Source organism: Muscardinus avellanarius (genome assembly GCF_963383645.1).
Source record: "Muscardinus avellanarius genome assembly, chromosome: 13".
Classification (NCBI taxonomy): domain Eukaryota; kingdom Metazoa; phylum Chordata; class Mammalia; order Rodentia; family Gliridae; genus Muscardinus; species Muscardinus avellanarius.
Window position 1 is genome coordinate 56,104,012 of NC_137799.1, and position 17,318 is coordinate 56,121,329.

Genomic DNA, 17,318 nt, shown 5'->3' on the forward strand with positions numbered 1-17,318 from the left:
CTCTATTTCATTCATTTTTTCCCCTCCTACATAGGCTCACTCCTCTTATTACAACTCCCAGTACATTATTTCAGGTGTCTTCATGTGTGTCTCCCTTTACTAATGTATGAGTTGCTTGAGGGATGAAAGAAGGGTGTTAGGCAAGACTTTGAGTGAAGAGAGACTAAAATAGAGCCTGATATATATAGGAAACCCAGTACTCACTGAATGAATAAAAGGATGCAGAGTAGACTGGGTGAAGAAGAGTTAGTAGGGAGCCTCGATAGCCAACTCTGTTAGTTAAAACTTGGTATTTTTACTATATAGCAAAATGGTCTTGAGCTTAAAACAGTTTTAAAAGAATGATTGAAAAACCTGTTAATGTGGTGTGCTGACGCCAGGGTAAGTGATCACCAGGTGGGAGGACAAGGGCCCAGGTAAACATATGTATATACAACAGCAGTTCAGCAATCAGAATTGTCTGGTAACTTACCCAACTGTGCCAATTTTAATTAAAAATGAATATTTTTATATAGCTAAAAACTAAATTAACCAGGCATGGTGGTGCACACCTATAATCCCAGTACTCCAGATGCTGAGTCAGGAGGATTGTAGATTAACCAGCCAGTCTCAGCTACTTATCCAGGCCCTCTGCAATTTAGTGAAACCCTGTTTCAAAATTTAAAAAAAAATGAAATAGGGCTGGGGATATAGCTCAGAGGTAGAGCAGTCCTGGGTTCAATCTTCAGTAACACATCACACACACACACACACACACACACACACACTACATAAGAAAACCTTCCAAGTCGGGCATGGTGGTGTATACTTGTAATCCCAGCATTCGGGAGGCGGAGACCGGAGGATCGCGGTTCACAGACAGCCTCAGCTATTTAGTGAGGCCCTCTGCAACTCAGTGAGACTCAGTTTCAAAATAAAGACTAAAAAAAATAGGGCAGGAGGTGTAGCTCAGAGATTGAATGCCCCTGGGTTCCATCCCCAGACCCACAAAAAAAAAAAAAGAACGAAAGAAAGAAAGAAAGAAAACCTTCTAAGACCAAGAGAGTAAAACGTTATCTTTCATTAAAGAGGATGACAAAAGCCCAGGGTGCTGTTCTGTTCCACTTATATGAAGATTTTCATTTATTTATTTATTTATTTATTTATTTATTTATTTATTTATTTTGGTGGTACTGGGGTTCCTGGAAGCCCTTCTACCTCCGGGCTACACTCCCAGAACCTATTTTTACATTTTTATTTGGAAACAGGGTCTCCTAAGCCAGCGCACATGGCTGGCTTCGAACCTGCGCGATCCTCCTGTCTCTGCCTCCCAAGAGCAGGGATTACAAGCGTGCGCCACCACGCCCGGCAAAGTAGATTTTCTTTTAAATGTGAAGTTCAATGGATTGTCCAGTCGTGGATCTAGCAATATTCAGGGAGTCTGTTAACCTGAATTATGTTGCCAAAATTTCTACCTGAACTGTTTTTGTAACATTTTGAAAATCTTCAGCTTTTTTCTTGCACCCATATCTTTATGAATCAAATGGAAATCACAGGTTCACTCCTGTTTCAGAAGTTTGAAGATCAATGAAAAAATAACAGTGAAGCACAGAGGCTTGTTTTAATCACTTGGATCCAGTGAATTCCATTTGAACACTATTATATCTGAATATATTTAATGTGAGTAATTAGCCCACAGGGTAAACTAAAGCCTACATAAGAGACACAAGGAATATCTTCTTAACAAATAGCAGAACATAATGAAGACTAGCTCTTTATTCCTACACAAAATGTGTGGGACCAGGAAGGAGTTGGAAGATAATCCCTGGTAATCTTGTGTTGGGTTTGTGAAGATTTCACTGTAGACTGCTACTTCCTGGAAGTCTGTATTGCTCCCATGTCTCCAAGAGTAACTGCTATTTGGAGTGGGAATACAATACAGAATGCTCTTAAACATACAGAATGCTCTTAAACAGAATGCTCTTTAACCACTTTGTTAACCAAGCTTTGATTATTTGCACTAAATCATTTCTGGTCAACACAAATTCTTTTTATCATAAAAATAGTCCCTTATGTCTATGTCTAAATAAAATATAGGAACTGTTTTTAAGTCATGGGCATGACACTGACATTCACTAAAGACAAATATTTTTGGAATGTTCATCCAACCACAACTAAACCCACCTTCATGAGAAATAGACCATGATTTCTATCCATGTGTACCAGGAAGATGCCAGAATTCAGTCAGATTGGAGACATGCAATGTAATAGTGATATAGCTACGACATTCTAAAAGGAATAAGAATCATGATTATTAAGTAATTCCATCAGGATTAGCATTAATAGTAATCTGGACAGAAGTTTTTAATACCCAAATAGTTGGCTCTCTGAGGTTGTCGAACCAAAGAGAGCTTTGTATTACAGGCAGATTTACAGCCATCTCCTGGGCATTAAGGCCAAAATTCCTGCTAAAATATGTATGTGTCATTTTATCAGATCAGATTTTTAAGTCACAGCATTGTTCCATATTTGGCTAAAGTTCAAATAGGCCCTTTTGATTAAGCAGTAAATATTTTCTTATCTGAAAGTTTAAAAAAAAGCTGCATTTAGTTTTCTTTCTTCTGAGGAAAATGTAGAAAGAAGGATTTGATTTGCTTGATTAAACCATTCTAAATTAGAATAAGCATTTCTTTCAGAAATAAGGGCTATTTACATTGTTTTAAAAGTCTCAAGTGGGTTTGAGGTGGGGTATAGTTCAGTAGTAGAGTGCTTGCCAAGCATGTGTGAGACCCTGGGTTTCATCCCTAGCACCAGGGAAAGTCTCAGGTTGGCAAAGAGATAACCTGTTAAAGAAAAAAATATATTAGTATATTACTTGAGCTAATATAATGGTTTCAAAAGAGTAAAAATCTGCCAGGTGTGGTGGTGCACGCTTGATATCCCAGCATTCGGGAGGCTGAGACCGGAAGATTGCAGTTCCTGGATAGCCTCAGCTACTTAGTGAGGCCCTCTGCAACTCAGTGAGACTCGGTTTCAAAATAAAGAATAAAAAATAGGCCAGGGGGTGTATCTCAGAGGTCAAATGTCCCTGGGTTCCAGACCCGCAAAAAAATAAAATAAAATAAAAATAAAATAAATAAATAGTAAAAATCTAAGTTCTGACAGGGAAAGGAGCACACCATGCTATACCAGCTTTATTTTTTTTTTATCATCAACATGCCATGTTTTATAGTGCAGAGAAGCAAATTCATTATTGGTCTGGGTGAATCCATTTTATGTTTTTATTTATGGTACTGGGGGTGGAACCCAGGGGCTTTTATACCTCTGGGCTATACTCCCAAAATTATTTCATACTTTATTTGGAAACAGGGTCTCACTAAGTTGCTGAGAGCCTCACTCAGTAGCTGAAGCTGGCTTTGAACCTGTGTGATCCTCCTGTTTCAGCCTCCCAAGTGCTGGGGTTACAAGCATGTGCCACCACACCCGGCTGTCCACTTAATGTTTTTAAAGATGCTCTCAAGCCATGCGTGGTGGCACATACTTGTAATCCTAGCATTTGGGAGGCTGAGATAGGAAGATTGCGGCTTGAGGACAGCCTCAGATATTTAGTGAGGCCACTTTACAATTCATTGAGACCTTGTTTCAAAATAAAGAATAAAAATAGGATAGGGGGGTGTATCTCAGAGGTAGAATTTCCCTGGGTTCCATCTCCAGTACCACATACACACAAAAAAGATACTCCCCATTATGAGGAGGAAAATCTAGATAAATCTCTACATATGAACTGGTAATTGTAAACCTGAAAATTTGGTCTTAAAAACTGATACGTCTTGGATCACTTTAGTCCTGTGTATACTGGAGAAAACTTTCCAATATTTCAAACTTCATTGTAATGGCATCTAGTTGTTGTGCGGAAATGTTGAACTTGTGATCTATCCAGATATTTAAAATATGAAATGAACTCAATACTCCACTTTGCATGTCACACATATTTTATAAGTTTTCTAGTTCTATTTGCTATCAATTAGTAAGAATTTATTTGGCCAAGGAAGTGGTCCCACCACAGCTTCATTTTCATATGTCTCGATAAGGACTAGAATTTATATTTCAGCATTTGGATTACTAAAATTCCCTCTTAATTTCAAAAACAAAATAATAAAAACAACAACAAAAAATCCGTGAGAACAATCTTATGCCTTGGGGTTCAACCCTCCTAACCTTACATCATCAATACCATTAGTACTGTTTCAATAGCATTAAACTTCTCTATCCACTGTGTAACCTGATAGTCCAAATATTTCTCAGTGCAGTATAGTGTGTCTCTAAATTTCTGCTTTTAACTGATGCCATGATCAGGACCTTCTTTGAAAAGATAGAGTTTACAATTCTGCTTTTAATGCAAACTTATCAAATATTCCTCTAGGCTTTTCATTCAATTAGGCTGTTTAGATGACTGCTTACGTGTTCCAGAGAGTGGTCTAAAGCCTGAGGACTGAATGATGATCAAGCGAAAGTCCTTGTCCTGATGAAAACTATATTCTAACACTGCAGACAGGCAACAAACAGAGAAAACATAATACCTATAACGGAGTACAAACTGCAATGGAGACAAATGGGCCTTGCCCAGGGAGGGAGAGGTTGGTTATTTTACATAGAGTAATTGAGGGAGTCTACCAGAGAAGGGAACATGTGGGGAAAACCTTCATGAAGTGAGGGAAGGAGTCAGAAACAAAATATGGGATGGAATGTACCAGACAAAGGCCAAAGCAAGTACAAAGATCCTGAAATGCTACCTTGCATCATAATGGGAATGCAGAAAGGCCCAGGTAGCTAAAACATGCTGAAGAAAGAGAACAGTTGTCTTAACTGAAGTCAAAGAGGTAGCCAGGTGTGGCAGTTTGGATGTTTGGCCCCTCCAAAACCCGTGTTGAAATGTAATTGCCATTGAAACCATATGAAGACGTGGCACTGGTAAGAGATGATTAGGCCTTAAGGGGCTCTGTCCTTGTTGAGTTGTTAAGGTGAGTTTTGCCTCTGATTCATATTCTCTCTCTTCCCTTCTTTCCCTCCCTCCCTCTCCTTCTCTCTCTCAGCTTTTCTGTTCTTCTGTGGAGTTTGAAGCAGCATTCCTCTCCTCCCAGAGATGCAGCACCCATGGCACCATTTTGGAAGTGGCAACCGAGCCCTCACCAGACACCAACCTACTGGTGCCTTAATCTGGGACTTCCCAGCCTCCAGAACTGTGAGAAATACATTTGTATTATTTGTACATTACCCAGTCTGTTACACTAGCACAGAAGGGACTAAGACACCAGAGCCTACATTGTCTGGGATCCTGAGGTCATGGCAAGGAGTCTAGATTTTTTTTTCAGTGCCATGTGAGGTCATTATGGATCCTATGAAAAGTAAAGAGTATCACGGACTAATTTGTCTTTTTAACAATTTGCTCTTACTGTATGAAGGAGAGTCACCAACATGGAATGGGGAGAACATACAGAAGGCTATTGTAGGGAGTCCAACCAAGAGAGGGAGGTGGGTTGGACCAGGTATCAGTAGGGAAGCTGGTGAAAAGTTAATGGATACGGAGTATATTTTGATGACAGAGACTATAGAAATCTCTGATGAATTATCTGCAGGTCCAGGAGGAAGGAGACGTATCAAGAGTGATTCTATTTTTTAGTTCTAAATTACTAAGAGGAGCCGGGCGTGGTGGCGCACGCTTGTAATCCCCGCGCTTGGGAGGCAGAGACAGGAGGAACGCGCAGGTTCGAAGCCAGCCGCGCGCGCTGGCTTACGAGACCCTGTTTCCAAATAAAAATGTAAAAATAGGTCTGGGAGTGCAGCCCGGAGATAGAGGGGCTTCCAGGAACCCCAGTACCACCAAAAATAAATAAATAAATAAAATAAATTACTAAGAGGAGAAAAGGGAAATGCAGGACAGCAGAGAAAACTTAAGAGTTCCTTTGGATATTCAAAGAGTAATATTACTATTTTAGACATTGGTACAGAGAAGTAAACTTGGCCTCTAGTTTATGTACTTTCTATTGCTGTGTAACAAATTATCAAAAACTTAACAGTTTAAAAACGGCACTTGCTTATTATCTCACAGTTTGAGTAAGTTAGAATTCCAAAAACAAGATAGCTGGGTCACTTGCTTAAGGTCACACCAGGCAGAAAACAATTCTACAATTCTCCTCTTAGGAGTGGGATCCTCTTCCAGACTCACTGGTTGCTGGCAGAATTCAATTCCTTGCAGCTGTGTGACTGAGGTTCCCGTTTTTCCTGCTGGCTGTCGTACAGGGATTGCTCTGACTCTAGCGGCTATTCTTTGCTCTTTGCCATGAGCAGTTCATACCAGAACTACTGGATTTCTTCCAGACCAGCAGGAGTACATCTCTCTGGTATTTTACCTCCTTATCTTCTTTTAAAGCCTCACCAGATTGTTAGGCTCACTCAGAATAATCGTGTGTGTGTGTGTGTTTGTGTGTGTGTGTGTGTTACTGGGGATTGAACGTAAGGGCCGTATATCTGTAAGCTACACCCAGCACTACTTTATTTTATTTTTAAACAGGGTCTCACTAAATTGCTGAGGCTGGCCACCTTCGATCCTCCTGTCTCGGCCTCCCAAGTACTAAGATTATCGGTTTATGCCACCACACCTGGCTCTTGATTATCTTAGTCAACTAACTAGTATTTTAAAAATAGGAGTAACATTGCATTATGCCCAAAAGTTCCACACATAATTAAGCGAGGAGATCATAAAGGGTATATACACCTTCAACAGAAATCTCTCCCACTCTCTCTCTCTCTCTCTCTCTCTCTCTCTCTCTCTCTCTCTCTCTCTGTGTGTGTGTGTGTGTGTGTGTGTGTGTGCTACTAGTACTTGAACCCAGGGCATTCTACCTCCAAGCTACAACCCCAACCCCATTTTTAACTACTTTGAAACAGGTTCTCACTAAGCTGTGGAGAGCCTCACTAAGTAGCTGAGGCTGACCACAAACCTGTGATCCTCCTGTCTCAGCCTCCCAAGTACTGGGATTACAAGCATCCACCACCACACCCACCTCTTCAAAGAAATCTTGAAGGTCATATTTGCATTCCCCCTACTGTAGTTGGTTATTATAATGGTCATGTAAAATTGGAGTTCAGTGGCAATTCAAGGCTGAATGATTAGATAAAATAGCCAGGAAAAATTATACATTAAAATGATATTAATATAGCCGGGCATGGTGGCATACGCTTGTAATCCCTGTGCTTGGGAGGCAGAGACAGGAGAATTGTGGAGGTTCAAAGCCAGCCTTGCTGGCTTAGGAGACCCTGTTTCCAAATAAAAAATATGAAAAATAGGTGTCTGGGAGTGTAGCCTGGAGGTAGAAGGATTTCCAGGAACCACAGTACCACCAAAAATTATATTAATATAAAAGAAAATATATCTAATATTTTCTAAATGCATTGTATTGCCAGGCACCCTTCTAAGTGATTTATACATATCACTCATTGAAGTCTCACAACACTGCTTTGCAGTGCCTACAGCCAACTTCATAGGTAAAGCTACTAAGGCACAGAAAAATTAATGCTCTTGTCCAGACTCATGTAGTTATTTAAGTTGTAAAGGCAAAATTTGAGCCCAGGAAATTTGGTCACAGAATATGCACTCTTCATCAATATTTAATATTACATCAATGAGGAAAAGATGTAGGAAAGAGATGATATTGAAATTCCAATTCTTTTATGTCAGAAAGATTTGGCAAAGAAGGTGGTAAAGAAACAGCCCTTGAGGCAAAGGATTAAATTTGGTCTCCCAAGATCCAAATGCAGAAAGAGTCATGAAAAGAAGTGTGTGGTTAGCTGGGACAAGCATTACTATTTTGGGGAGAAATATCTTTGTTTGTATTCATAATGGCATACCAAAATAATTCCATCACTAATTTATTCACTCAGCAAATACATATTTTGTGTATACATGTCTAGGAGTATGTCAGTGGCCAAGATAAGCAAGGAGTTTATATCTTAAATTGGGGAAGGACAATGGTGACAAAAATGCAAATAAATAATTTCAAAAGCTTCTGGGCATGGTGGTTCACACCTATAATCCCAGTACTTGGGAGGTCAAGGCAAGAGGATTATAGGTTGAAGAGCAGCCTTATCAATTTAGCAATATTCTCAGCAACCTAACAAGACCCTGTTTCAAAACAAAAAAAATAAAAATTAAAAAGGTCTGGGGGTATAGCTTTCAGGTAGAATGCCTCTATGTTCAATAATAATAGGCGTGGTTGTGCAAAATTGTAATCCTGGCATTTGGGAGCCTGAGACAGGAGTATAGCAGTTCAAGGACAGCCTCAGCTACTTAGTGAAGCCCTTTGCAACTCAGTAAGACACTGTTTCAAAATGAAGACTTAAAAATAGGGCTGGGGGGGGTAGCTGTGAGGTATAATGCCCCTGAGTTCCATCCCCAGTACCACAAATAATTAATAATAATAAATAATAATAATAATAATAACAACAAAAACCTGATTATAAATGGTGCTAGGAAGAAAATTAAACTGGTTTCAGATTGAAGAGACAATGAGGACTGACCCTATCAACCTTTGTTTCATTTTTTGTGTTAGTTTCCTACCATAATAAAAATACTCCAGGGGAGGTGGATTAGATGACAGAAATGTATTTTCTCATATTTTTGAAAAAGGCTAGAAGTCCAAAATCAACGTGCCATCAAGGTTGCTTTCTGATGTGACTGCATCTTATTTCATTTGGACTACTGTGACAAAATTCCTTCAGATAGGTTTGTTATTAAACAACAAAAATTTATTACTCATGGTTCTAGAAGTCTAAGATCAACGCACCAGTGATTCAGTGTCTGGTGGGGGGTCACGGTTCCCCATTTCATAGCTGATGCCTTCCATATGTCCTTACATGGCAGAAGGGTCAACTAACCTGTCTCATTCCTCTTTTATAAGGGCACTTACAGATCCTTCATGACCTATTTATCTCCTAAAGATGCCTCCTCTTAGCACTTGTATTGTGATTAGGTTTTAGCATACTAATATTGAGGTGGATACAAACATGCAGATTGTAGCAGGCCTCTTTTCTTGGCCTATACAGGGCTGCCCTCTTGCTGTGTCTTCATACAGCCTCTTCTCTGTTCATACAGGAGAGGAAAGCACTGGTATCTCTTTTAATTATAAGGCCCAGTTCTTAGTATTAGGATACCACCATTATGAACTGAATTAATCTTTACTATCTTCCATATTTCTAAATATGGTCACTTAGGAGCTTAGGACTTCAACACATGAATTGAGGTTGGGTACAATTCAGTCCATAATACATGCTCACCCTTAAAAGAACTTCCTTACATAGGAAGAAGAAGGAAGAAGGGGGGGAGGGAGGAAGAGGAAGAGGAGAAGGAAGAGGAGAAGAAGGAGGAAAAGGAAGAGGAGGAGGGGGAGGAGGAAAAGGAGGAGGAGGAGGAGGAGGAGGAGGAGGAGGAGGAGGAGGAGGAGGAGGAGAAGGAGGAGGAGGAGGAAAGGAGGAGGGGGGAGAAGGAGGAGGAAAAGGAGGAGGGGGGGGGGAGAAGGAGGAGGAAAAGGAGGAAGAGGAAGAGGAGAAGGAGGAAGAGGAGGAGAAGGAGGAGGAGGAAGAGGAGGAGGAGGAGGAGGAGAAGGAGGAGGAGGAGGAATGATTCCTTATAAAGGAACCCTAGAGAAAAGTAGCAAAGACAGAGTCCCAAGTCTTCTGTAATATTAAAGGTATTAATTGGTTAATATTAGTTGACACAGAGTTCTAATTTGTTTGCAATATTAAGGTATTAATTGGTTGGTTAAAATACGCTTAAAGATATAAAAACCTCACTAATTGAAACTCATTACAGAATTTGTGAAATGGCAGAATTAAGTGAATCTGAATGATCAAATTACTATATATTTTAAATTAAATAAATGTCTACATTGATTTATGCATACTTACCCAGACCTTCAGTGTGTTTATTTTATATCCCATAACAAGTAATTACTAGATTTGTAAACCAAGGCTTGCATGTGCATGGATACTTCTAAGTGGCTAACCCCTCCCTCATTGGCCTTTAGATGGACTGTTGCAAGCCACGTGAGCCCAATAAGCAGCCACAGCTGGGTAAGCTAGAGAGCCAAGGACAAGCCATCTAAAATACGGTCATGCATGAGGACTTAAGCTCAATATCCAATGCCTCTTTCCCTGCAAAAATTCTAATGATGCAAAGAAGAAGAGGTCTGGTGCAAAAGGCTGAGCTGGACTAGACCAATTCCTTCTTACAGAAATGTGCAATGAGCAGTGAGAACTGAAAGAGAAGGAAAGCACAGGGACTCTGAAGTAGAACCAAGAATGGCCAGATTTATACCACGTTGTTGTGAGAGCTTACAACTGTAAGTATGCAGAATCTATAATTTAGAGAAATTACACAGAAAAGAGAGTGAATAGAAAAAATCAGGAACAAGAAGAAAATAAAGCAGCTTAGTGAGAAGCAGATGTGCAAGTCACAAAAATATAATTTCCCAGATGCACTGATGTAACCAAGGATAGCGCTTCTTAACTCAGAGACAAATATGGAGGGCAAGAAGAAGAGTCAGGGGAAAAATTGACTATGGCTGGTTTGTTAGCAGCTCTCATTACATACCTCACTGATAGAAGTTAGACACCGCCTGATGAGAGAGGGAAATGCATCTCCTCCTACTGTGATTGTCCAGAGCTCACATCTGTATATGCAGAAAAGGAAATGGTCAGGCAGACATAAATAAAAAAACCACCAAATGTGCACCAGTGATTTCTCTCTCTAAGCATCAAAAAATAAAATAAAATAAAATTGAACTCATTCAGAGTTGGCAAGGTAGGGGAAAGTCAGTCCTGTGCTCCTAGTCTTCCCTATAACACAGGGCCCTAATTCTAACCTTTGGGGGGTATATCACAATCACCCCCTCAGCAGGGTAAAGAGCTTTATTTTGGATTCTTTTAATAGTCCTCATTTTTTTAACCACTTATCTGTTCCACGAAGCACATGCCTTCTAAGTTCTCCATTTCTACTATTCTCTGCTGTTTCCATTATTGGATGGAAATGATTAAATTCCTGAGAATGGGGAGAAGAGGAAAACCATTAAGACACTCTGGTCTCAGGATGACATATCTAAAGAAAAAATAGGACACGAGGCAGAATGAGGACTCCCCTTCCTATTCAGTTTTTATTTCTTAATGTGCCAAAAACTCTCCTTTCCTTCTTAAACTTGAACTAAGGAAAGCCTTCCCAAAAGTGTGGGCACCAGATCTGGATTCTGATGGCCTTTCAACTCATACCAGAAAATTCCTTTTTTCAAGGTTAATGATGAACATCTCTATGCAACATAAAGAACCCAAGTAAACTGAAGTGCTCAAAATTTTTTTAATTAAAATATTATAATAGTCTATATTGAATGGGTATAGTCAATAGATTTTCAGAAGAATTTTCTCTACCTACTAACATTCCTTCTAATTCTATGTGTTAGTAATTATCTTCATAAAGTATCTTTTATAATTAACACAAAGGTCTATATTCAAATTATCATTTAGTTTTAAATATATTAGAATGTGAATTATTGAGGTTTAATATATTATCAAGTATCACTCAACTTCTGTTGATCTATTCACTCCATATTGAGAATATACTTAATTAACTGAATATCCATACGCAAATGAATGACACTGGACCACCAAATAATGCTTCTTACTACTTCATTACAAATAAAAAAATTAGCTCAAAATGGAGATCAAACATACACATTTAAGAACTAAAACTATACGACTCTTAAATAAAACATAGGTATAAAATTTTCAGGCAAATATCAGGATATTTCAGGAAAGGAAGAACAAGAAGACACTGGGTTTGGAATGAGCACAGCAGTGGAGGACCTCAAATTTGAGGCAAGCCTGGGAAACTTAGTGAGACCTTGTCATAAAATAAAATAAATGATAAAATAAAATGGACTGGAGGATATAGCTCAGTGGTAGAGTGCATGACTAGCATGCACCAAGCTCTGAGGGAGGGAAGAAAGGGAAGGGGGAAAGGAGAGAAGAGGCAGAGAGGGAGAGAGGGAGGAAGGAAGGAAAGAAGGAAGAAGACATCATCAAGAGTTGATGGGCATGAAGATCACATACATGCTGCCATTTTTAGGTCAAATGATCATATTGGTCACTTCTACCTTACAGAGTAGTGTACTTTCCAAGCACTTTCAGCCAATGAGCTTCTCTTTGGGTCTTGATATAGATTCAAATTTTGTTATTAAAATCAACATCCAGCAGGGTGTGGTGGCACATGCTTGTAATCCCAGCATTCAGGAGGCTGAGACAGGAGGATCATGTTCGCAGACAGCCTCAGCTACTTAGTGAGGCCCTTTTCAACTCAGAAAGACTCTGTTTAAAAATAAAGAATAAAATATAGGGCTGCAGGTATGGCTTGAAGGTAGGATGTCCCTGGGTTCTATCCCCAGTACTGCAAAAAAAAAAAAAAATCCCATGATTTCCTTACATTTGTGATGTCTGAACAGTGAACAAGACAGGTGTCACAATTCCACCAACACAGCTTAGACAGGTTGAATTTATCAAAAGTAATGATATTTACCAAAACCCTGGAAATCTTACCTGATTATCACCATCTACCTTAACATCCCAGTCACACCTTCAGGCCAGTCAGATATACCTACTTCAGTGACAGATGCCCCAGAAAGCTGCTGAAGCCTGAGCTAAAAGAAATCAAAGAAGGTACAACCTCCTCTGAAAAAGTCTGTCCTGTACCCAGGAAGCAGGCCACCCTAGTACACCATGGTTGTGTATGTACTCAGTAGAACACTGAAAAAAATTTTAAATGCCAGTAAAAATTACTCTGAAGTGGTTGGCAACTTTAACTATAGTCATTTCTCCATTTACTTAACTTGAAAATATTTCCAAAGATTTAAACCATTTCCTGTGCTTCATGGTATGGCTTCCCACACCCCAGCGACTTTACATCATCGGATGAGAATGCACAGTGGGAAAGGGTCAGAATCTAAAGAAGAACAGTTTCATCTCAGCACAGTTCTGAAGGTAGCTGGTTTTTTCTCCTTATTTCTCTTTATTTCACGTGGTAAAATGTCAGCCCTTAGATGGTCATGCTCCAGACAAATCTGCTTCAGACAGAGCAACAAGCATGTAGGTAAGGCACACACCTTCCCTCACCCCTTGGCTTACGTTTGGCTGTGTTATGTGTCATCCATCTTCCTGTCCTCCTGCAGGCTGATTGCATTCCAGCTGTAAGATCTGTGTACATTCAATTAAAACACAAACATTGAGATGTTTGGGGGTAAAAGATGAACAAGTACGACTGCCTCATGGTTTGTAAAGGTTTTTACTAGTTGTTTATGACCCAAGTACCTTGGCCTGAATCATCTAACTAGAACTGCCTTGCTGGATTTGTCTTTTCTAAGGTTACTTTTTGGTCTTTTAAGTCTTCCTTCAATTCTGATAAAAAGGAAAAGAGACTAGCAACTAGTAACCCCTGGCATGGCCCAGAACAAAGGATCTTCTTAAGAAAGGAAACGGAATTGTCACCTGTTTCTGGAAACCACATTCAAAGACAAACTGCTCAGCCCAAGGGAGAATGCCTGTGGTATCTGCTCCAGCACAGAAAACACATTAAAATCATTTCGTGCACATGATATTAGAAATGAAAAAGCAAAGACGCCTTCCCAGCACCACTTGCCAGAGCACCTGTAAGCCAGCTGCCTTGTGCCAAGTCGCTGCAGCACATGTGGCCTTACAACAGCATTACACACATTCCCATATTCCTCTGGCCTCATGGGAAAACAAAAAAGAAATACTTCCGCCAGGACTTTATCCTAAAGCATCAACCTTCATTACAGAGTTATGTGGTACCATCTGTGTTGTGGGGACACGCTGGGACTTTTTTTCTTCGTTAGTTTGTGTAATTTGTCTTGCATATATAAACAGTTCATGATCAGAAGGAAAATTATTTGAATGAAAGTTTAAAAATTATTTTCAAGTGCTATCACCATCTTTTTGGTTGTTGAATTTTTTCCCCCTGGACTATTATAAATTTTCTAAGTCCAAGGTTTTCTCTTACAAGTGGCTTTCTCATTAAACCTATGGTATTATTTTTAGCTATATATAGGTAATTTTTTAAATAATCCATTCAGCTGCATGATGCAGTCAGAGTAAGCCAGTCTCTCATATTTTCATTTATAATAAGAAACGAAGTCCTCCAAACCTGCATGCTCTGTCCTTACTCAATGCCGACTACCTTCCCATCTTTGATTTATTAGTGCGTAAGCTTGGAGCTCACATTTCAGTCTCCCTCATGGCAGGGAAGGTCAGGTCTCCTAGGTCGGGCTGGTTCTCCCTTCTCTCTGAGTTGATGTCAGGGAAAAAAACCACAGATTCTCCAGAGCAATCACTGATGCTTTGTTGATTCCATCCCAAGGTGGTAAAAAGATTTGTGGCTCTTCAAGCCATCCATTGAGACAAAATGATAGCCTTCAGAATCCAAACAACAGTACTAAGACAGGCTAAACTAAAGCAAGTTAATTTTAAGGAAGATAAATACTTTGAAGGAAAAAGTCAACTTCTGTGACAAAGCAATTGATTCCTCAATATTTTCACTGCAAACCTGAAAAGTTTCTAAGGGCAGACTTTCATAATGTTCTTTCGTGTATAATTTACTTTAAACTGAAAATAACCCTTTCGAGTAGTTGGGGAAATAGGACTTTAATCTCCACCTGTCCTTCTGTGTTAGCTGCTAAAATATACAAAGATTGCGTATATGTTTAACATTTCCACTCTTGAAATACACATTTATCGTTTGGCCAGCGAGTTGCTGAGTCATTGATTTGGGCTCAGGAGCAAACATCATCAAGGAGACTGTGAACTCTGAAAGCCTCTGCCCCTGGCATGATCTCTGCAGGCACAGGCTGGAAGGGACTGTGAGCTTCTGTCCCTGGGTATGCAGAGTTTGGAGATGTTTATGAAAAGGCTGGCCCATATTAGGCAGGGGCAACAATGGCAGTGGGTGTATTGGCAGAAGGGTGTGTTTCTGGGTAATCAGCAGATAGGATGATGACATCTTGGAGTGCCTATGCAAGTTCCACCAGACCCACCTCTGCTGCAGTGTCCTTGGCCTCTGGCCCTAGTTTTTTGGATCAGCAAAAATATCTGACTTAAGCCAGGTCAAATAGATTCTGTCCCATGTAAGAATTTGAAATGAGAAACAGAGACTCTTATGTGGGAAGTAAGCTCATTAATGACAGAGCTCAAGGGAGAAGTGGAAGCCTAGTCCAAAGAAAGACAGGATGACATAAATGCATACATCACATGTATGTCTACCTAAGTTTTTTGCTTCATCATGATGTATAAATACAATGCACCAATAAAAAATTAAAATAAATACATAAATAAAATATCAAAGCAATGAATCAAAAAAAGAAAGACAGGCTGAAACAACAAAGTCTGAGGGAAGTAAAGAGAGAAAAAAAGAAGAGAATAGAAGAGTAGAGTAGAAGAGAGTGAGAAAGAGAGATAGAGATAGAGAGAGGGAGGAGGGATAGGCCACATGGGATTCTGGCAACTTTTTAATACTTTTCTAGGCCTTCATGAGGCCTGACTGTCCTTCTGCTTCAGGTCCCCATATGGTTAGTTTTGCTTAATCTCATTATGCTACGAACTGACCATGTACTTGCTGGAGATGGGGCCCCAGATACAGTACTACTTACCTTGGTCTTTGTGGACTGTATTCTCGATAAAAAGTATAGTTTATGACTATGTTGGTACAAAGACAAGTAAAGTCTTTCCTGGGCTCATTATTTCATATTATTATATTTAAATGTTTATATCATTATTATATTTATTTTTCTTTTTTTAAAATTCAAACAGTTTTGTGAGCTCCAGAGAGTATCATGAGCCCTACGTATTGTGCTGAGTATATCTAATGGATTGGTTGGGCCTGAGCACAAGAGAAGAGCAAGGCTTATTTGCCAAATTACACAGAACTGTTTCATAATTTCAACTATAAGCATGACCATACTGTTGGGTTCTAGCTGAATATTAACCCTCTAATGTACCTAAATATGTGCTATCAGTGGAAGGGCTTACAATATATAATTAAAATTGTTTGTACATGTTACTATATACGTATGTACAATTAAAAATGAATCACAGCAATTTTTGTATTTACTGTTGGCACATAGACAAATGTAAATATATAAATAATAGTTAAGAAGGGTATACATAAAATTTGGTACAATGACTACCCTTGAAGGAGGAAAGGACAGTTGAGATTGCTAAGATGGTCACAGGGGACTCTTTCTTTATTTGACTGTGAAAATTGCCTTGCAGGAGAATTTACTTCATGTGTTATTTATGTAAATGAAACATCAAGCTTTCAGCTAAAGGCTAAGTGTACCATCTGGCCTGAGGAGTGCTGATGATAAGCCTAGAAGATCTGGCTGAAGGATTGCAATGTTTATAGATGAACAGCTAAGCCCAGAGTCCCTAAGCCTGACTGCCGGGCTTCTGTCCCTGTCTCATTACTGACAAATTACTTGACCAACCCCTCCATTTCTGAGTTTCCTCAGCTATAAAATATGAGAAGTAATTGTAACCTACCTTAGCAGGTTATTTTAAGGATTAAATTAGTTAATATATGCAAAACTCTTGGAATAATGCCCGATACATGTTATACAATATGTTTAGCTCATATTACTGTGTTATCACACACTATTTTTATTTTTAACAACTTCTCCTAAGTATCTCTTTCAGTAAGTAGAGGAGGTGGGAAGACCTTGCTGTCTACACACAGGATTATTGTGTGGGAGGAGAAAAAAGTCTCCTCCAGTATGGAGCATAATCAGATCATGAGTCCCGGAGGCAAGTGGGGAGGCCAAGATGAGGACCCATTTCCTTGAACCGGGGAAAAGCTAGGTCTTCACTGGGCAGTTCAATACATACAACAGGCAAGTTTCATTCCATATAAACCCAATCATACTGAAGTCTAGCTATATGCCATGTTGTGCCAGATACCCAGGGTGTTAAGGGATAATAATTGTCAGCTCCCTAGAAGACCACATCCTCCTAACCAGAAATCCAGAAGATAATTCAAATCTTTCACTAAACTTACGCCTCTATATTTTGATGCCTTTCTGAAAGCACCCATTTGTTTTTTGGCATAATCAGATAATAAATGCTTACTTTGTTGAATTTTATTTTCATGTCTGAAGAAGAAATTTCCCCTTTCTATATGGAGTTTACATTTTAATGCCAAAAGACAATAAACTGGATAACAAATTAACACAGAT